This window comes from Spermophilus citellus (genome assembly GCF_964194105.1).
Source record: "Spermophilus citellus genome assembly, chromosome: 10".
In the NCBI taxonomy this organism is placed as follows: domain Eukaryota; kingdom Metazoa; phylum Chordata; class Mammalia; order Rodentia; family Sciuridae; genus Spermophilus; species Spermophilus citellus.
This window is the reverse complement of record NC_138197.1, coordinates 30,124,852-30,146,982: the sequence shown is the minus strand read 5'-3', so window position 1 is coordinate 30,146,982 and position 22,131 is coordinate 30,124,852.

Genomic DNA, 22,131 nt, shown 5'->3' with positions numbered 1-22,131 from the left:
TCCTTCCTCAGTGAAACCAGCCTTATGGTTTGAGGTTCAAATGTTCACACTGTATGTAATATAAGCTCTTCGCTAATTCTAATGGAGGATTATTTTGCTTCTGTGGTCAACATGAAAAGAGTAACTCTTTTTCTGAAGTTTAAAATTATTGCTGTATTTTTTAAAAACTATTTCCAAGAAACTGGGGAACTTTCCCATCTCAGAGGGAAATTATTATTCTTCCTGCTCCGTGTTGTCATGCTGAGATATCTGCTGAGTAAACACTTAGCCTTTCTCTTTAGGTTCATGTGGCCCCTCCTGGGCTCTTGTCTTGGTGAAATTAGTATATTAACAACTGAGCATATTAGAGTCTTTCCTCTTTTCTCTTTGCTTGACCCCAGTCTCCTGGCAATGATATTGCACATGTTTATTCAACAGACAGTAATTTTCACAAGACACTTGGAGATGGAAGAGAAAATGGAAGGCCTAATCAAGGTTCTGTGTTTCACCACTTACTTGAATTTGATTTCATTCATTGTAAAATGATATTTTAGTGTTCATCTTTCTGATTCTTTTATATTCTCACAATTGATTCCTAGCTCAGAAACATTTAAATGGTGAGATCAGTTATTACCCACAAACCGTAACGTCTCAAAGTTAGTTTATGAAGCAAAGCTAACTGCTGAATGGGTTTGCAAAATCTGTAAGAATTTATCTTCATCTGTATAAGTGCCTATCATTTTGGAAGGAACAAAGTAAACAGACTTGATACACTTGCAAACAGATACCCTGTCTGTCGGTAAAAATAATGATGTTATTAGTTTATGGAAATCATCTAGAGTAATTTCTCACATATAGTACTTACCAAATAAATGGTATGCAGTTATACTGTTTTGTTCATTTTAGGATAAATTATCAAGTCCAAGAACTATCTGCAAGTAGTTTTGATATTTATGTATGCACTAAGACTTTTAGATATATATAGAACAACACACTTAAACATGTACATCTTCTTGGGCATTTTCCTATTCCCCTGGACATGACTCCCAGTTCAGCCCTTCTGGAAGATGCTTAGGACACACATGAATGACTAAAGATACTCTGAACACTGAAAATAAGAGACAATCAGTGAGAGATGCTAATGGCTCACATTCATGTGTCAGGGGACACTCATTTGTAGATGATGCCTGAGAAAGGAAAAAAACGACGAAGAGCAATAGCTACCAAAGACAATAAATGGGAGATTGTTAAAAAGCATAGGAAAATAAATTGGCATGCCTGAACCATGGGGAGAAAAGGTGGGTGACCAGAGAGAGTTAGAAGAGAAAACACTCCAAAATTCTTCAGAAGGAAAAGCAGAATTTCCTAAAATCAATCTATTGGAGAGTGAAACTCTGAAAACAGGAAAAAGGAAAGCCAAAAGGAAATTAGATAATAACAGAGGTCCTCTTACATTGGGCAAGTTCACAGAAAAAAAGATGGAGAGTCAACACCTACTTACTTTTTTGAGCTTTTTAGTTACTAGAAATACTAGAAATATGGGGAAAGAAGTAGAAAAAAAATGATTATGAGAAGGTAGCCAAAACGTTTCTGACCTGGATAACACTCAACCAAATTGAGGACTTATAGCAAAATTATAATTAGATGGTAGGGAGTAAACTTAGAGATAATCTCGTTCTGATACATCATAGTTCTAGGAGGCAGAAGTAAAATTCCTGCATAAGAAAGCATGCATAAATAAAGGTATTCAAGAAATAATTTCTAAAAAGATTGCATAATTCAATTTGTGTATTGTGAAATAATGAAGTTATTTTTTAAAAAATATAAATCAAAGTTTCAAATTTCTCCATTTACTGCCAATAATTATCTGTGCCAAATCTGGTCATCATAACCTGCTAGGAACAGTTCAGGCTCCCTAGTGACCTTTTAAAAAATGTCAGAACCTTATTTCTCATTTCACAGCTGAGGAGTGGGCAGATCAGAGAGAGAAAAGTGATTATTCCCAGGCTATCAGCAGGTGAGTGACAGGGGTGGAATGGGAACCCAGTCTTCTAGACTCAGTCTTCTTCCCAGTACACCACAACACTTCACAAAGTTGTCCCCAGTCCTTTTTCCCCAAAGAGATGGGAGGCAGCTCCTTCTCTGAAATGATTTGAATGCCATCCTCCCTAAAGAAAGCCAGCTAAGGAATCCATGGGGTACGTCAGACTACTAAGGAAGAGACTAGTGTAGGCTAAGGCCCAGCATAATGGATGTCATCCCAAGTCAGAAAAAAAAAAGTCCCGCACATCTCTGGGCCAGGAATTCCTACCGGGAGTTAACAAATCAACTGATACCCCTTCTGCTCTAATTCAGAGGCATTTGAGCAATGCAGAGCAGTGAATTTTCCACGTTTAAGTCCAATATCATAAGGCATTTCAATTCCCCAAATCCCTTCTCTCTTTTCAGCCAGCTGTCTCCTTTCTTCATAGTGCTCTTTGTGTGGAGGTCTCTCCGGACCAGTCATCTCCTATCATGAAAATAATTCTGTTACCCACTAGAAGGGAAAAGAAAATTCACCCATTGAACCACAGCAAATTGCAGTGACAATGTGGAGACCCTAGGGAGGCGCCATATTGATTAAAATGTTCAAGCTAGTAAGAAAGAAGGAAGAAGAGGAGGAGGGGGGAAAACAGGAGAGGGAGGGGTGGAGAATAGGGTGGAAGAGGAGAAGGGGTAAAAGGGCAGACTGTCCCCATGGAGATCTTCCAAAGTGATTTGGTGGGGCACAACACAAGAAAAAGCATTTAGGGGGGAGAGCACCAGGCTGGAAACACCAAGCATCCCTTCACTTGCTCTTTGTGGATGGAATGCTCCACTATCTCCCCCTTGTGGGGATCAGCACTGCGAGGTGCAGCCAAGAATCAGCAGAGCACAACCCAACTGCATAGTGGACTACAGGCAGCTGGATACCACTTGAACACACAGGTACAGTCATAGCCTGAAAGGTGTTTGTGGGAAGCACTGAATCCTTACAAATGACTTTGTAAATAGTGGATCCCTTGCAAGCATCAGTTTGAATTCACAGTCCTTTAAAAAGGACTCATAATGGCTCACATTGCCCTTGTGCTTGACAAAGAACAACACCCCATCTTCTCCAAGCTGCCTCTCAGTAAGAAAGAGGTCATCGTCATTGTTTCACAGATGAGGAAACTGAGGCTCAATGAGATTTATGCAGGAGATAGTAAACCTTAGTGCCTCTCAGTCTTCATAAAGCACCCTCTAAAGTCTTGAGGGAAAGAGATCTGACTCTTTTTGCTCCCTTCTCCTACTATTCTGGGTGGCAATAACATTAACTCCCCTGCTCTCAGGCCAACGTCTGGAGCAGTAGATGTAACATTTCTCTTACGATTTCTTGGAGACACCCAAACTCAATCAGAACATGCTCACGCAGTTGGGAATTCACCCAGCAAACAAATTTTGAGTTCCAACTAAGAACTGGGGAATTCTATGATTTAAAAAAGATCCCAGGTCTAATGGGCCCAGACTTGCATTATTCTCCCCACTGCACACTGGAAAAACCAAAGCTCAAAATAAGCTGTCTCAGTCACAGTGCGGATCAGTTGGTCTAGATCTAAGACTGTACCCAACATGTCACTTGAGACCAATCTCCTCTGCAGACAGGCAGGAGATCGAGCAGCATGCGCTGGGGAATTATTCTCGACCCCCTCAAGTCTCTCATCCAGAGGAGGGTGCCATGACTGGGATTTCTCCAGACACATCCTTTTTTTTTTTTAAGTTGGTGCATGATAATTATATATGACAATGGGTTATTTCATTCTTATACATGTATGTGACGTACTTCGGTGAGTTTTATTCTGGCTCATGAATAGTGTAAAGGGATCTTGGAGACCTCTAGATGCAGAACTTCATCAGTACTGTACTCAGGGTTTTAGCATCCTACAAGTGACGTGAGGGGGATGAATGAACTGGTTTCCTCCTACTGCCTAATGTGCTGGCCCGGGAGCAAGGTGGCCTCGCAGGGCTGCTCCTCTTTTGTGCTGGTTGCTGTTGAGGGTGTTGGCTGAGTTCATCTGTTTACCAAGGCAGATAGATGCAGCTGTCCCCCTGCGATTACTTCATCACAGGCGCTGACAGACCCTTCGGGCAGGGCTCTTGGCACAGACCCACTGGGGAGCATCTCCACTCATTGCCCATCTTCATCAAATTCAGATTTATGGAGTGTGAGGCTAGAAGAGGCCCCAGGAAGGTCATGGAACACATGCTCTCAGGCCCCCTGGGAGCTTATGTTCTTACTCACGGGCCATTTCCCAAGACACTACCAAGCAGGTCAGCACCAGAGTTCTCACCCCTTGGTCAGTGGGGAGTTGAAGGGTGGGGCCACAAACTTGTCATTTTAACCAGGTCACCCAGCAATGTTACACCAGGGGCCGTACCAACCTCTGTGTGAAGTGCTTATTTTATCTATATTTTTAGACTTCCAATTATGCTATGGGTGTAGTGAGGACCCATATATGGAGAGAATATAGAATCTAAACAAATGACTTCTTTGTCATCTGGTAATGACAATACCAATGGTTTCCAAACTTTCCTTTGCGCTGACCATTATTGCGCGAGCTTTATGTACTTTCACTTATTTACTCCTCTCCATCACCCCATGGGGTGGGAGAAGATTCAACCCATTGTATATACCAGAGAGCTGTGTTTTAGAGTGCAAGCTCCAGGCCTGGGATTTGGCTGGGAAGCCCAGACACCTCACTCTTGCCCACTATGTCCCAGCTCAGTTGTGAAAACAAGTGATCCCATGGAAATGATGGCAAACCTAAAGGAGGTCATCAATAGGCGTTAGGATTAAGTGGTGCAGAATACAAATGTGTAGTAGTTGAGGTCAAGGAGAAAGTACTCTAGGATGGGGCATCTGGGGAAGGTTTCCCCAAGGAGCAGGATACGAAGCTGGCCTTTGCAGAACCACCAGAATTTATCCGGATGAGGGGGATGCAGGCTAGGAGCGGGGTGGGATAAGGGTGGGATGGGGGTAAATATGAAGTGGGGTGAGATAGGAACCAGGTGACGAGTGGAAAAGAAGTGGGGAATCTTTCATTCTCACCCCTCCTTTCCACTGCCTTTGGGGCTTGATTGCAAGGGACTTCTGAGTCGCAGTGGTCAGCCCACGGTGGAGATGGCCAGCAGATGCTTGCTTTCTGTCGGGCCAGTTGCAGGCAAGGAAAGTGAAGAGGATATAACCACCAGGATTTTCTGATATCACCTGCAGGGTTGTTCAGCCTTGGTCCAGCCATTTTTGTATTGGTGGCAGAATTTCATCTGCTGCATTTAATAGCTGTGCGTCCAAAGGAAGCAAATTGTATGTTCCATTACTTTGTGAATGGTGTGGTGGCTTTTCAGTCCTAGCTTGCTTTGTGATATATCACAAGCAGAATTCTTGTATGTTCTGATGGTGATTCTCCCTCATCCTGTGCCTCCTGCTCTGTGCTGTGTCCCAAATCAAGTGGACATCACCAGGATGGCACACATACATCCTCAAGAAATCCAAAGCCAGTTTTTGTTGTTGTTTTTAATATTGGTTAAAGTTTGGCAGCACATTTGTGAATGGGTGGGGTGCACTGTGTGTGCTGTTACTAAGTGAGAGCCATGTCCCCCTGGCTGCATAACCAGAACCATGATAGTAAGGGTCAAGAGGAACAACAAAGTAGACTGGGGACAAAGATGCTGGGTCCTTAGCAAACAAGAGATTTACAGGTCTACCATCCTGGCTTGATGTTCTTGGTGTGGCCTCTGACCGATGTGGCCTCCGAGTGCTTCACCAACGTGGCTTCTTAGAAGCAGAGCCGGGGCTCCCCTTCTTCCTGCTCTCACCACACACACTCCATACACATTCAGAAATAGAAAAGGTCAAGCCACAAACCCTCCCTTGACAAGGCTTTGTCCCTACAGCTTTATTTTTAGGTTAGAAAGGACCCTGTCCTCTTCTGACTCACAAATGTGCCCTTAGTAGAACAAGCTAAATCAAAGTCATTCCCCTTGTCACGTTCTCCTGAGTCAAAGAGGCCCTTGTGATTAGGACCTATTTTGTCATTTTGTACCCTCTCCTCCCTGAATCTATGATCAATGGGCACATCCTCAGACCAAATAGTCCCTCCCTGCCTCCCAACACACACACACATACACACACACACACACACACACACACACACACACACGTCAAACTAAGGGTGTTTCATTTGCCCTCTTGGATGACGTTCCTGGGCGTTTTGTTCAAGAGTCGTCCCTTTGATGTCACAGAACACCCATGTCTAAGATGGCTAATGACAGGAAGGGGACTGGGGAAACCAAGGAAAATTACTGAAAATTACTAGATTCTCAATTCTCAATTTCTAAAACACATTTCTAAAAATGTGTTTTAGAAAACACATTCTGAAGTTTTCTCAGCCTAGGAACAGGAACCCAGTACTGCAGGCAAAGATCACTTGATCCTGGGGTCTACACAGAGGCCCAGCTCTAAATGTTGATTTTGGCTAGCTCTGGTCCTTTTTCTGAACCTTGATCTAACTAGCTTCAGATCTCATCTTCAGATCCACTAATCTCTGACAGCTTCCAGCTCATTAGTTCCTCTGTAAGGAGCAAAAATTAAGGCATGGAGAGTGCCATAGTTTGGATTTTAAGTGTCCCAAAAGGCCTGGGTTTGGTCCCTAGGGTGACACTATTGGAAGGAAATAGAAACTTGTAGAGGTGTGGCTAAAGTGGGAGGTCCTTAGGTTACTGAGGATGTGCCCTCAGAGGGGATTAGAGACACCCCAGCCCCTTCCTCATTCCCTTTTGCTTCCTGGTCATGAGAGGAGAAATTTGCTCTGCCATATTTTCCCCACAATTTCCATCAGCCATTCCCATCAGAGGCCCAAAGAAATGAGTACACTTTAAAACCAAACCAAAATAAATATTTTGTCCTTATAAGTTAATTTCTCAGCTACTTTGTTATAGTGATGGAAAGCTGACTAACCCAGATATCAGGCAAATTTGCCCATTGGCCTGTACCTTCTTTTATAAGAAAACAATTAAGTGATTTTTAAAAGTTTGAGTCTAGAGGCTGAGAGGAAATACTTATATCCTTGGTGGCTATCAGGTCTACATGTCACCCGTCACTACAAAGAACAGACACTTAGTTGTGAATATCACAAATGTATTTAATTTGACTTTTTATTTTTGTGTGTGTGTGTGTGTGTGAGGCATACTCTAACACTGAGCTACATCCCTAACCCATTTTTGTTTTTTATTGAGACAGGACCTCATTAAATTGTCCAGGCTGGCCTCAAACTTGCAATCCTCCTGCCTCAGCCTCCCAAGTTGCTGGGATTATAGGCATGCACCACTGCACACAACTCACAAACACATTTTAAATGATTTCATCTTCCACTAAAATGGCTAATGTCATTCTACCACACATCTCCGTATCCATGATTTTATATAATGTTCATAACAATCCTGGAAGCAAGAAATCACTGTCCTCATTTCACAGATGAAAAATTTGAGTGTCAGAAAAAAAAATCTCAATCTTTTGTCCAAAACTACTGGGCAAAAGAGGTCAGTATGACAGAGGTCACTCCTCCTGCCAAGTCTTCTGACCTCCAGATGAGAGACCTTTACCCAGTTAAGAGAGACAAACCTCTGTCACACAATGAGCTGAGAATTCTCATGATGGTGAGTTGCTATGGAATCTAGCCATCCATGTGCTCCCAAATTGCAAGGGGCAAAATCTTCCAGGCAATCTCCCAACTGTCCTGGGAGGTTGTCCCCCAGGGCCACAGGAACCCAATACTGCAGGCAAAAGAAGCACAAGCCCACAGGCGGCTCACCTACCACTCTCCCTGTTCTGCTCCCATGGAAAAGAAACCTCATCTCCCCAGCCCAGCTTTTGGGCTCCTGGGATTTCGGCCTGGCAGTGGCTGATGGGATTATCTTTATTGGTCTTGCTGCCATTACTAAACCTCTGGGGAAGTGAACCAGATGGCCCCATTTGACCAACCATTGTAGTTGTGTCCAGCAATGCCCAGCTGTTTCAGGCTACATTCACAGAGCATCTCATTTATCTTGGATTTCTTGGGGCCATAACCAAGCTGCCAGAGGAGAAAAAGGATGCTCCGTTCTGACATCAGAAGGAAAGTATGAATCAGGAATCTAGGAAATGCTGCTAAGCATTGTTTTCTTCCCCACATGTAGCCACTCTCCCGGCTACACACACACACACACACACACACACACACACACACACACCACCCGCTAGGGATGTTGCTTTCCTTTGCTTTTCTTCCTTGAAGAATTCAATCCCAGCATCTCCTTTCAGGAAAGATTTTCCAATCATTTCTGAAAATTTGCTGCATTTTAAGGTCAATCCCATGAAGGGATTTTAGCTCTGTGTCTTTGGAGCTCCGGGGTAACACAGCTGGAGGGATCGCTCAGCTCCATTCCATGGTCACCAAGAAGAGTTTTAAATCCAGGGGATTCTTAGGGACCTCCAGGCCATGTCCTCCTCTCCGTCCCCAAATGTAATCTCCTGTTTATTTCCCAGAATTGGCAGAAGCCGCAGCTCTGTCTTGAGTGTGATGGACGCAGGGGAGGTGGCACAGATTCAGTGTGCAGTGTGGGCTGGGGGCCGGGGACGTGCTCACACTGCCTGAGAAATGGGGCCCCATCTTTGTTCTGACTGTTCGGATTTGCTGTGTGTGTTCCATGCCCGTCGCCAGGCTGTTTATCTCACAAAGGCTTCAAGGAACATTTGTCACCTGAGCCAAATTCGGAGGTGGGTCCCAAGAAGACTTACATGAGCAACTTGTTTGTGCATCCCTGGAACTAAAGTCATGGACTGGGACTTAGTTATCAACTTGGAATAGACCCCGCAGAGGCCCTTCCTCAGGAATATGGGTGTAGTTGCATATGAGGATTGAGACTTTCTAGCAGAATATGTCTTCCCATTTTTAAAATAGAGTTTCAAGTATTTGAAAACTCTTGTCTTATCCACCCTCATGCCAAATAGTCCCAGTTCACCCTGCTGAGCTTCATAAGTAAGTTTCCAAAATCCTCAGAACCCTCCTAAGCCCCACTCTGGATGTGCTCTGAGGATTAAGGGCCAGAATAGAATGCAAAACTCCATATTTGATTTTATGAATTTTGAAGCATTAGGGTTATCAAATAATTGTCCAATAAATATGAAGGTATAAATGGCCAGAATTCTTTATAATACAGAACTCAAAAGCAAATTAAATGATTGATCATGTGGGATGAGTAAATTGTTTATGTAAATTGTACTACAGAATATTATATAGTTGTTAAAAGTCAGATTAAAAAATATTTAAGAAAGGGGAAGAGGTCATGATATAAGGTTAAGAAAGCAGTCTACTACACCTCAGATAGAGCATTAATTTCCAGGATATGCAAAGAACTCAAAAACCCAAAACCAAAAAAAAAAAAACACCCAAATTACACTTGTATATTGCTGGTGGGACTGCAAATTGGTGCGGCCAATTTGGAAAGCAGTATGGAGATTCCTGGGAAAGCTGGGAATGGAACCACCATTTGACCCAGCTATTGCCCTTCTTGGACTATTCCCTGAGGATCTTAAAAGAGCGTACTATAGGGATACTGCCACATCAATGATCATAGCAGCACAATTCACAATAGCTAGACTGTGGAACCAACCTAGATGCCCTTCAATAGATGAATGGATAAAAAAAAATGTGGCATTTATACACAATGGAGTATTATGCAGCACTAAAAAATGACAAAATCATGGAATTTGCAGGCAAATTGATGGCATTAGAGCAGATTATGTTAAGCGAAGCTAGCCAATCCTTAAAAAACAAATGCCAAATGTCTTCTTTGATATAAGGAGAGCAACTAAGAACAGAACAGGGAGGAAGAGCATGAGGAAAAGATTAACATTAAACAGAGACGAGTGGGGGAGGGAAAGGGAGAGAGAAGGGAAATCGTATGTAAATGGAAGGAGACCCTCAATGTTACACAAAATTACATAGAAGAGGTTGTGAGGGGATGGGGGGAATAAATAAATAAATAAATAAATAAATAATTAAAAGCTAAAAAAAATCCACCCAAATAACCCAATTGATAAGTGGGCAAAGGAACTGAACAGACACTTTACAGAAGAAGAAAAATGAATGGTCAACAAATACATGAAAAAATATTCAACATTTCTGTAATTAGAGAAATGCAAAATAAACTACACTGATATTCTGTCTCACACCAGTGAGAATGGCAATTATCAAGAATACAAGTAACAATAAATGTTGGTGAAGATATGAGGAAAAGGTACGTTCCTACATTGCTGGTGAGACTGCAAATTAGTGCAACCACTCTAGAAAGCAGTATGGAGATTCCTCAAGAAACTTGGAATGGAATCACCATTTGACCCAGTTATCCCACTCCTTTCTATATACCCAAAGGACTTAAAATCAGCGTACTATAGTGACACAGCCATATCAGTGTTTATAGCAGCACCATTTACAGTAGCTAAGCTATGAAACCAACATTCCACAGATGTCCTTTAACAGATGAATAGATAAAGAAAATGTGGTATATATACACAATAAAATATTATTCAGCCATAAAGAAGAATGAAATTACGGTATTTGCTGGTAAATGGATGAAACTGGAGACAATCATGCTAAATGAAATAAGACAATCCCCCAAAACCAAAGGTCCAAATGTTCTCTCCTATATGCGGATGCTAACACATAATAAGGGGGGAGGGAAGAATAGAAGTTCATTAAATTAGACAATGGAGAATAAAGGGAAGGGAGGAGGGATGGGAATAGGAAAGACAGTAGAATGAATCGGACATAACTATGTATGAATACACGACCAGTAAAATTTCACATTATGTAAAACCACAAGAATGGGTCCTAATTAGAATAAGTTATACTCCATGTATCAAAATACACTCTACTGTGGTGTATATCTAAAAAGAACAAATGAAAAAAAAAGAAAGAAGGCCACATGGAAATGAATGAGCTATAACTACCTACACCAATCTCAAAAGCATGATGCTGAGCAAGAGAAACAACACAGAATGACTTACTCCTGTGAAGTTCAAAAACAGCCCAAACTCACATATTAGTGCTTTCTCTCTGTGGAGACAGATGATTAGCAAAGGGTCACACGGCTTCTGGAATTTGGTAACATTTTGTTTATTGATCCGGTACAGATTAACAGAAAGTGTTCACTTTGTGCAAATGCATGCCTTGGGGTTTTTACTTGCATAGTTTATTATTTATTGACATAATATTTGCACATATTTATGGGGTATAATATTGTAAACTGATACATGTATATGTTGTGTAATAATTGAATTGGGGTAATTAACATTTCCATCTCCTAAAATATTATCATTTCTATGGATTGGGAACCTTTAAACTGTTCTCTCTTTTTGTTTAAAGTATAATAAATTGTTGTAGACTGTAGTTGCCCTATCGCTCCATATAACACCAGAGCTACTACCTCCAACTGAGTTTTGGTACCCATTGTCCACCCTCTTGCTGTCCACCCTCTCCTTTCCTTTCCTAGTCTCTAATGACCTCTATGCTTCTACAGTCAACTTTTTTAGCTCCATAAATGAATTAGACCAGGCAGTACTTTCTATCTGTGCCTGGCTCATCTCAAGCAATATAGGTTCTCCGCTTTCATCCATGTGTCACAAATAGAGGGATTCCTTTCTTCTCTGTGGTTGAATAATATTCCATTGTGTATATATGCCACATTAAAAAAAATCCCCTTAACCATCCATGGGCATACTGGTTGGTTCTATATCTTGGCTATTGTGAACAGTGTTGTAATAAGCACAGACAGACAGGTATTGCTTCGATATAGTGATCTTATTCTTTGGATATATACATAATAGTGGGATTTCTGAATCATATGGTAACTTTATTTTTAGTTTTTTTGTGCAACCTACATACTGTTTGCCATGATAGATGTACATTCCCACAAGTAGTGTACAAGAGTCCCTCTTTTCCTGCATCCTTCCTGGTATTTGTTATGTTTTTTTTTTCCTTTTGATATCTCATTGTGGTTTTGACTTGCATTCCCCTAATTATTAGTAATGTTGAATGCTTTCCCATATACTTCTTGGCCATTTGTATATCTTTTTTTTTAAAGAAACGTCTATTTAGGTCATTTATCCTTTTTATTATGGGATCATTATTATTTTGCTTTTTAGTTGTTTGAGTTCTTTATATACTCTGGATATTAACCATTTGTGAGAAAAATAGTTTGCAAAAATTTTTCCCATTCTGTAGATTCCTTTTTTTTTTTTTTTTTTTTTGGTACCAGGGATTGAACTCAGGAGCTCTCAACCACTGAGCCACATCCCAAACCTATTTTGTATTTTATTTAGAGACAGGGTCTCACTGAGTTGCTTAGCATCTTGCTTTTGCTGAGGCTGGCTTGGAACTCGCAATCTTCCTGCCTCAGCCTCCCAAGTTACTGGGATTACAGGTGCACCTGAACATAGATTCTATCTTGATGGTTGGTTTTTTCCTTTTCTGTGTAGAAGTTTCTTAGTATAATATAATCCCACTTTCTAGTTTTGCTTTTGGGGTCTTCTAAAAGAAGGAGGAGGTGGAAAGAGAAGAAGGAGGAGGAGGAGGAAGAGAAGGAGAAAAAATTTTGCCTACTTCATTGTCTTGAAGTGTTTCCCGTAAGTTTTCTCCTAGTGCTTCACAGTTTTGGTCTTACATTTAGGTGCTTGATCCACTTTTGAATTATTTTTGTATCATGTGAATGGAAGGGGTCTAGTTTCAATCTACATGTGTACATCCAGTTTCTCACCACCATTTATTAAAGAGACTGTAATTTCACCAATGTACGCTCTTTATGCCTTTGTTGACAGCTATTGGCTGTGAATACATGGGTTAACTTCTGGAGTTTCTTTCTGCTTCATAGGTCTAAAGGTCTGCTCTTATGCCTGCACCAGGCTGTTTACTGTAGCTGTATAGTATGGTTTGAATTCAGGTATTGTGATGCTTCTGATTTTTTGTCATTTTTGTTTTGTTTTGTTTTGCTCAGAATTGCTTTGATTATTCTGTATCTTTTGTAATTTCATAAGAATTTTGTGATTTTTTTCTAGGTTTGTGAAGAATTGCCTGATATTTTGACAGAAATTGTAGTGAATCTGCAGACTAGTCTGGGTGGTATGAAAACTTTAACCATATCATTTCTTCTAATCCATGAGTAAAGGAAGTCTTTCCATTTTTTTTCTGATCTCTATGATTTCTTTCATGGGTCTTTTATAAAGTTTCATTATACTGTTATTTCACTTCTTAAATTTATTTCTAAATTTATTGAGTCTTATTAAAATGCTACTGGTTTGAGACAAAGACACCTCAAAGAAAGAAAACTACAGACCAATATCTCTAATGAACCTAGATGCAAAAATCCTCAATAAAATTCTGGCAAATCGAATACAAAAACACATCAAAAAAATAGTGCACCATGATCAAGTAGGATTCATCCCTGGGATGCAAGGATGGTTCAACATACGGAAATCAATAAATGTTATTCACCACATCAATAGACTTAAAGATAAGAACCATATGATCATCTCGATAGACGCAGAGAAAGCATTCGACAAAGTACAGCATGCCTTTATGTTCAAAACATTAGAAAAACTAGGGATAACAGGAACTTACCTTGACATTGTAAAAGCTATCTATGCTAAGCCTCAGGCTAGCATCATTCTGAATGGACAAAAGTTGAAGGCATTCCCTCTAAAATCCGGAACAAGACAGGGATGCCCTCTATCTCCACTTCTATTCAATATAGTTCTCGAAACACTGGCCAGAGCAATTAGACAGACGAAAGAAATTAAAGGCATAAAAATTGGAAAAGAAGAACTTAAATTATCACTATTTGCGGATGACATGATTCTATACCTACAAGACCCAAAAGGGTCTACAAAGAAACTACTAGAACTAATAAATGAATTCAGCAAAGTGGCAGGATATAAAATCAACACGCATAAATCAAAGGCATTTCTGTATATCAGCAACAAAACTTCTGAAATGGAAATGAGGAAAAACACTCCATTCACAATATCCTCAAAAAAAATAAGATACTTGGGAATCAACCTAACAAAAGAGGTGAAAGATTTATACAATGAAAACTACAGAACCCTAAAGAGAGAAGTAGAAGAAGATCTTAGAAGATGGAAAAATATACCCTGTTCATGGATAGGCAGAACTAACATCATCAAAATGGCGATATTACCAAAAGTTCTCTATAGATTTAATGCAATGCCAATCAAAATCCCAACGGCATTTCTTGTAGAAATAGATAAAGCAATCATGAAATTCATATGGAAAAATAAAAGACCCAGAATAGCAAAAGCAATTCTAAGCAGAAAGAGTGAATCAGGCGGTATAGCGATACCAGATTTCAAACTATATTACAGAGCAATAGTGACAAAAACAGCATGGTACTGGTACCAAAACAGGCGGGTGGACCAATGGTATAAAATAGAGGACACAGAGACTAACCCACAAAGTTACAACTATCTTATATTTGATAAAGGGGCTATAAGCATGCAATGGAGGAAGGATAGCATCTTCAACAAATGGTGTTGGGAAAACTGGAAATCCATATGCAACAAAATGAAACTGAATCCCTTTCTCTCGCCATGCACAAAAGTTAACTCAAAATGGATCAAGGAGCTTGATATCAAATCAGAAACTCTGCGTCTGATAGAAGATAAAGTTGGCTCCGATCTACAGATTGTGGGGTCGGGCTCCAAATTCCTTAATAGGAGACCCATAGCACAAGAGTTAACAACTAGAATCAACAAATGGGACTTAATTAAACTTAAAAGTTTTTTTCAGCAAAAGAAACAATAAGAGAGGTAAATAGGGAGCCTACATCCTGGGAACTAATTTTTACGCCTCACACTTCAGATAGAGCCCTAATATCCAGAGTATACAAAGAACTCAAAAAATTAGACAATAAGATAACAAATAACCCAATCAACAAATGGGCCAAGGACCTGAACAGACACTTCTCAGAGGAGGATATACAATCAATCAACAAGTACATGAAAAAATGCTCACCAGCTCTAGCAGTCAGAGAAATGCAAATCAAAACCACCCTAAGATACCATCTCACTCCAGTAAGATTGGCAGCCACTATGAAGTCAAACAACAACAAGTGCTGGCGAGGATGTGGAGAAAAGGGTACACTTGTACATTGCTGGTGGGACTGCAAATTGGTGCGGCCAATTTGGAAAGCAGTTTGGAGATTCCTGGGAAAGCTGGGAATGGAACCACCATTTGACCCTGCTATTGCCCTTCTCGGACTATTCCCTGAAGACCTTAAAAGAGCATGCTACAGGGACACTGCCACATCGATGTTCATAGCAGCACAATTCACAATAGCTAGACTGTGGAACCAACCCAGATGCCCTTCAATAGATGAATGGATAAAAAAAAATGTGGCATCTATACACAATGGAGTACTATGCAGCAATAAAAAATGACAAAATCATAGAATTTTCTGGGAAATGGATGGCATTAGAGCAGATTATGCTTAGTGAAGCTAGCCAAACCCTAAAAAACAGATACCAAATGTCTTCTTTGATATAATGAGAGCAAGTATGAACAGAGCAGGGAGGAAGAGTAGGAAGAAAAGAGTAACATTAAACAGAGACTTGAGATGGGAGGGAAAGGGAGAGAAAAGGGAAATTGCATGGAAATGAAGGGAGACACTCATTGCTAAACAAAATTACATATAAGAGGTTGTGAGGGGAATGGGAAAATAAACAAAGAGAGAAATGAATTACAGTAGATGGGGTAGAGAGAGAAGATGGGAGGGGAGGGGAGGGGGGATAGTAGGGGATAGGAAAGGTAGCAGAATATAACAATTACTATTAGTGCATTATGTAAAATTGTGGATGTGTAACTGACGTGATTCTGCAATCTGCATTTGGGGTAAAATTGGGAGTTCATAACCCATGTCAATCTAATGTATGAAATATAATATGTCAAGAGCTTTGTAATGTTGTGAACAACCAATAAAAAAATGTAAAAAAAAAATAAAAAAAATAAAATGCTACTGGTTTGTATGTTGATTTTGCATCTTACAACTTTTCTAAATTAGTTTATCAGTTCTAACAACTTTTGGTGTAGTCTTAGGTGTTTATTTGTAAAATATCGTGTCATTTGCAAATAGAGGTAACTTGACTCCTTCCGTTCCAATTTGTATGTCCTTGATTCATTCTCATGCCTGATTACTCTTGCTAAGTTTTCCAGTACTGTGTGGAATAGGAATGGACATTCTTGTTTCATTGAAGATCTTAGAGAAAATGTTTTCAGATGTTCTCCATTTAGCATGATGTTGGTGGTGGGTTTGTCCTATATAGTCTTTATTGTGTTAAGCCCTGTCCCTATGCTTAATTTATTAAGGGTTTTTAGCATGAACGGATTTTGAATTTTATTGAATGGTTTTTCTGCATTTATTGAGATGATCAGATGGTTTTTGTTTTTTAATCTGTTGATTAAAAAACAAAAATATATAACATTTATTGACTTATATTTGTTGAACCATTCTGACATCCCAAGGATAAATGCCATTTAACATGTGTTGGATTTTGTTTCTTGTTGTTGTTGTTGTTGTTGAAAGAAAAATTTTGCAGCTATATTCATCAGGGACATTGCTCTGTAGATTTCTTTTTTGTTATGTCTTTGTCTGGTTTTGGTACCAAGATAATGCTGGCCTCATAAAATGAGTCTGGCATAGTTCCTTCCTTTCTATGTTTCTTGGAATTTCTTAAGATGTATTAAGATTAGTTCTTTAAGTGCATCGTGGAATTCATTGCAAAGCCATTAGGTCCTGGGCTTCTCTTTGTTGGGGGAAGTTTTGTTGCTGATTCATTCTCATAGCTTGTTATTGATCTCCAGGTGTTCTTTGTCTTCATGGTTCAATTTTGGTGTGTTATATGTATCCAGAAATCTATCCCTTTCTTCTAGGCTTTCCAATCTGTTGGGTGTATAGTGATTCATAATAGTCCCAATGATCTTCTATCTGTGGTATCGATTGCATGTCTCCTTTTTAATTTCTGATTTTACTTATTTGAGCCTCCTCTCCTTTTTTTGCTGATTACCCTGGCCAAAGTTTTGCTGATTTTGTTTATCTTTTCAAAAAGTCAATTCTTCATTTCATTGCCTTCTCTCTTCTGTTTAGTCTCTATTTCATTTACTTGTGATCTGACCTTTACCATTCATTGCCTTCTGCTATGTGTGGGTTTAGTTTATTCTCACCATCCTTTTGCTCCCAGATGTAGGAATCCTTTAAAGCATTTCTCAAAGGGCTGGTCCAGTAATGATTAATTTCCCTAGTTTTTGCTTTTTCTGAAAAATATTTTTTAATTTTACTTTCATTTATGAGGGATGGCTTTGCTGGGTAAATATTTTTGTTTGGCACATTTTTTCTTTCAGAAGTTTGAATGTGTCATTCCATTCTCACTTAGCTTATAAGTTTTCTGCTGAGAAATCTACTACTGGCCGTGTAGAAGTTTCCTTAAGTGTGACTTAGCTCTTTTCCCATGCTGTTTTTAGAATTGTGTCTTTGTCTTAGACATTTGAAAGTTCAACAGTGAAAAGGGCTTTTTTTTTTTTCTGTCAAATCTGTCTGGGGTCCTTTGGGTCTCCTGGACCCGGATGTTCACATCTTTCCCAAGAATAAGATTAGGGACATTTTCATTTATCATTTCATAGACTAGGAGTTCTATTCTTCATCAGGCATTTTGTCTCTATCATTTCCTCTGGGGTCTATTGCTCTCAGGAGTTATTATAATCCTTTGGAGGCAACATGTTAACTTACTTTTTCATCCTGTCTTCCTATGTTTATGTTTCTAGTGGATCTGTTGTCTCTATCAATTTTTATAAAGTGACTTTCACAAACACTTTATTCTCATTATGTATCTTAGGGTGTCGGTTTGCTAAAGCTACATTGGCTTTGGTTCTAGTTGGATGCTGTAGCATAGTCTCCCTGTAGCTTCTTCAGTTATAACTGATGGAAGCTGGCAGGAGAGGAAGGCAGCAGACAGCGTATAGCTTCAGTCTCTATGGTAGCATGCAGGCCAAGGTGGTGATGGAGGGAGGGTGTTGAAATACGAGCCCTAAGTCCCCACCATGGTGCATGAACCTAAAGCAGTAGCACAGAGCAGGCTCCAGGTCTTAGCGGGCAGGAACTCTGGCTTCTAGGTCTTGGGGGCAGGAACCCCTACTGTGCTAGTCCCTGCATGGGCTTGGGTGCTGGGCTCATGGGCACACTACTGGGTAGAGTTGGGTTTATGAGGCTGCAAGCCTTATGCTTATGTGGTGGAATGTCTGTGGGGCCCCAGAGATGGGGATATTCAGAGGTTTCAAAGGTAACATGAATTCTAACAGTAGGTCCTCTCTTGACAGGGTGACATGCTGCAGCACCATGTGCTCTGGGGGTTAGGGGAGGAGGCCATGTGAGTTTCCTCTCTGAGGCAAGGCTACTGGGCATGCTCAGGGGAGCTTCCTCAACTGGGTTCCAAGCCAGTAACAACTGTGGGACTCTCCTGTAACCAGGATGAACAGAATCCATGTTGATGGATTCCCCAGGAACTCTCCCATTTACCTTTCCCCTCAGCTGTGGAGCTTAGATTTCAGTTGCTAATATGCTTCCCTCCACCCCTTTCTCATTCTGCTGCTGTCTCTGCTTCCCATATGTCCTTTCATGGGTTCTAGCACTTCCTTCGGCTAATCACCTTGAAATGCACATGTTTGTTTGTTGTTTGTGTTTTTGTTTGTGGAGGAGGAGGGGAGTGTGGTCACCTGTATACATCCTTCTTGGAGACTTTCAGTTCAACCAGATCACTTTTGTGTATGGATTTTACACTTTCAGAACTTTTACACTAAAGAAAAGAGGAGAACATCAGTATGTAAAACTCTCATTGCCAGGGTTAGGGTTAGCAATTCTGAAACTACTTTAAATATACATTAGGATTGAACACATAAGTAAATAAGTTATAGATAATGGGAACCAAACTCCTCACAGTTAGAGGATGAAATTACAAATCAGTAGAAAAGAAGACTAGAATGAAACCTCTAACATAGGATTAGAGATAAGGTAACTCATGAACTCTGGATCTTTTTAAGAATTTATATTTATATAAATAGATAGAGAGGCAAATACACACACACACACACACACACACACATGTTTACATATGAACACATACATTTCCTAGCTCCATCTGATGAAAGGCCTAGCAATGGTGACATCCCAGTAGTAATGAGCATCCTCAATTCCCAAATCTTGGTTTTAAAATATAGTTCTCCAAAGAAAGAAACCATAGCTATTAGGGAAAAAAATGGCTGATTGTAGGTATGAAGAATGGAAATGCAAAATGAACTTGAAGCACATTGTAGAGCTAGCAGGTAAGAAAGCACTCACCAAAAAAAAAAAAAAGAGAGAGAGAGAGAGAGAGAGAGAGAGAGAGAGAGAGAGAGAGAGCAAGAGAGAGAGTAGGGGGAAGATATAGGAGCATGTTAAAAGGGCACAGAAGTCATCAAAAAGAGATCCCAATGGTCAAAAGTAAGAAATTTGCATGACAAAATAATTACATTGTTAAATTTAAATTTTAACTCTTAAAAATAAACATAACTGACTCCACAGTGATATAAATAAATGGCTAAATAAATAAATGAGGGAGGAAATAACAGGGTCTTTCTAGAAAATTTCCAAATAATATATGTGATACTCACCCTCACCAGGAGATGGGGCTTAATTCCCTCCCTTGAGTGTAGCTGGACTGTGACTCACTAGTAAAGAACAGCAGGTAGGAAAAATGGTAATTTCATACTGTGGAAACTTGACAGATACCCCTTAACCAAGTGGTAATTCATGCTGCCGCCACACAAACTCTGACGTGCTGCTGTGAGAGGGCATTTCACCTCTGTGATCTTGCTGCCATTAACCCATAACCTCAGTTTAATCATGAGAAAATGGTAGACAGACTAAATTGAGGGGCACACTGCAAACTACTTGACCAGTGCTCCTTAAAATTGTCAGGGTTATGGGAAACAAGGAAAGGCTGAGAAACTAGGAGACTGAGGAGACGTGATAAGTGCAATGTGTATCTTATATTGGATCCTGGAACAGAAAAAGGACATTACTAGAAAAATTCATAAAATCTGAATACAGTTTGTGGTCTAGTTAATAATAAGGAACCAATGTTTGTTTCTTAGTTTTGTCAAATGTACCATAGTTATCTAAGAAAGTAGTTAACATTAGGGGAAGTTAAAAAAAAAAAAAAAGTATTCCAGAACACTGTACCATTTTTGCAGCTTTCTCTAAATTAGCTAATATTATCCACAAACAAAGATACTAATTAAATAAAAGTAACAATCTCTATGTAACACATGATCCTAGTTTTGTTTAAATATACTCACAAGCATGTGCATACATTCATTCACACACAGAGAGACACACACACACTCACAATATGGAAAAAATAGGTCAGTGCCACAGTCCGGCTGCAGCAAAATAACCCGGGGGGGGTAATTGTGTAGACTGATACAGCAGGAGTAGGAGCCGTTTATTGTAGGACCACAGAGGTATATATACATTCCACACAGCTTATCTTAATTAACATAAACTAGATACAGCAGTCAACCAATAAGGAATCTCCAAACTTAATGGCTCGCTGGCGCCACCTCACAAACCACTCCCTCTGGCAAAATGCCAGGCACCATCCTGACTTGTTTACAGACTCTAACAGGTCAGAATGCAGCAGCACATTAAATATCGTGTGTGAGAGCACACACATTTCCCACAAAAGCAGTGTTGAAGCTCCTGGAGACAGTAGCAAGAGAAATGAACAGCACCCCACCATCTACTGTTTTCTAGGACATTACCAAAGATCAAGAAGGCTGGTTGTGGGGACTAAAACAGGGATCTCAGTCTTTAGGGGGTGGAGTTTTGAGTTAACCGTTTAGGAAGGCATCATCCTGGCATGATGCAGCCAGGATAGAGCAGTCCCGTGACACAGCAGGTCCCAGGCTCCTATCCTAACTGGCCAGCTCTCCATGTGTGGAGGTCCTCCCCTCCAGATGAGGGAGCTGTTTCAAGCTTTGCAGTTGCATTTGTATCACGCAGCAACCTACAGGTAAGATTTATCAGGTTGATGTTCACACATGGGGAAGCATCAGCCCAGAGTGACTTCCAGAGAATGACCTCCATGGCTCTGTCAGCACAGAATCCCACAGGGCAGAATATTGGTGATGGGTGCATCCCTAGGCTAGAGGGCCACCAACAGCCAGTGGGAAGGCAGCAATGCTTCCAGATTGACACCCATCTCCTGGTATAAGGGCCATTCTCACTATTATGGTTTGAATATGAGGTGTTTCCCAAAGGCTCAAGTGTGAGACAATGCAAGAACGCCCAGAGGTGAAATGATTCAATTATGAGTTGGTCTAATAGGTTGATCCATGGACTGACTGTATGGTAACTGTAGGTAGGTAGGGTGTGGCTGAAGGAAGTAAGTCGTGTCTTTGGGATTTACATTTTGTCCCTGGTAAGCAGAGTGCTTTCCCTCTCTCCCTCCTCCCCCTTCCTGGCTCTCATGAACTGAGCAGCTGTCCTCCACCATGTCCATGAGGTTCTGCCTCACCTCCCGCCCAGAGCAATGAAGATGGCTGACCATGGACTGAACCTCTGAAACAGTGAGCTCAAAACAGACTTTTCCTCCTCTAGGTGGTTCTTGTCAGGTAAATTGGTCACAGCAATGCAAAGCTAACACACAGACTCCCAGACGCCACAAGAGAAAACAGAGGTGTGGTAAGGATATCTGGGTTGACATCCCTACATGGGCGGCTTCACCCTAGATTCCTGAGTCCCTGAGGAACTCCTAAGGGTAGGAGGTACAGATCTCTAGACCAGTGGTCTAGCCAGTCTTCCATGAGCAAAGCACTGGGCAGGTACAATATAGGTCATTGATTCATTTGCTCTAGGGTCCCTTTGCTCCCTGGGTCCACGGGTAGTAAGGGGTGTGGAATAGTCCCCATCATATGTGATATGGTGATTCTCGCAGAGCCCTATCTTCTCAATGGC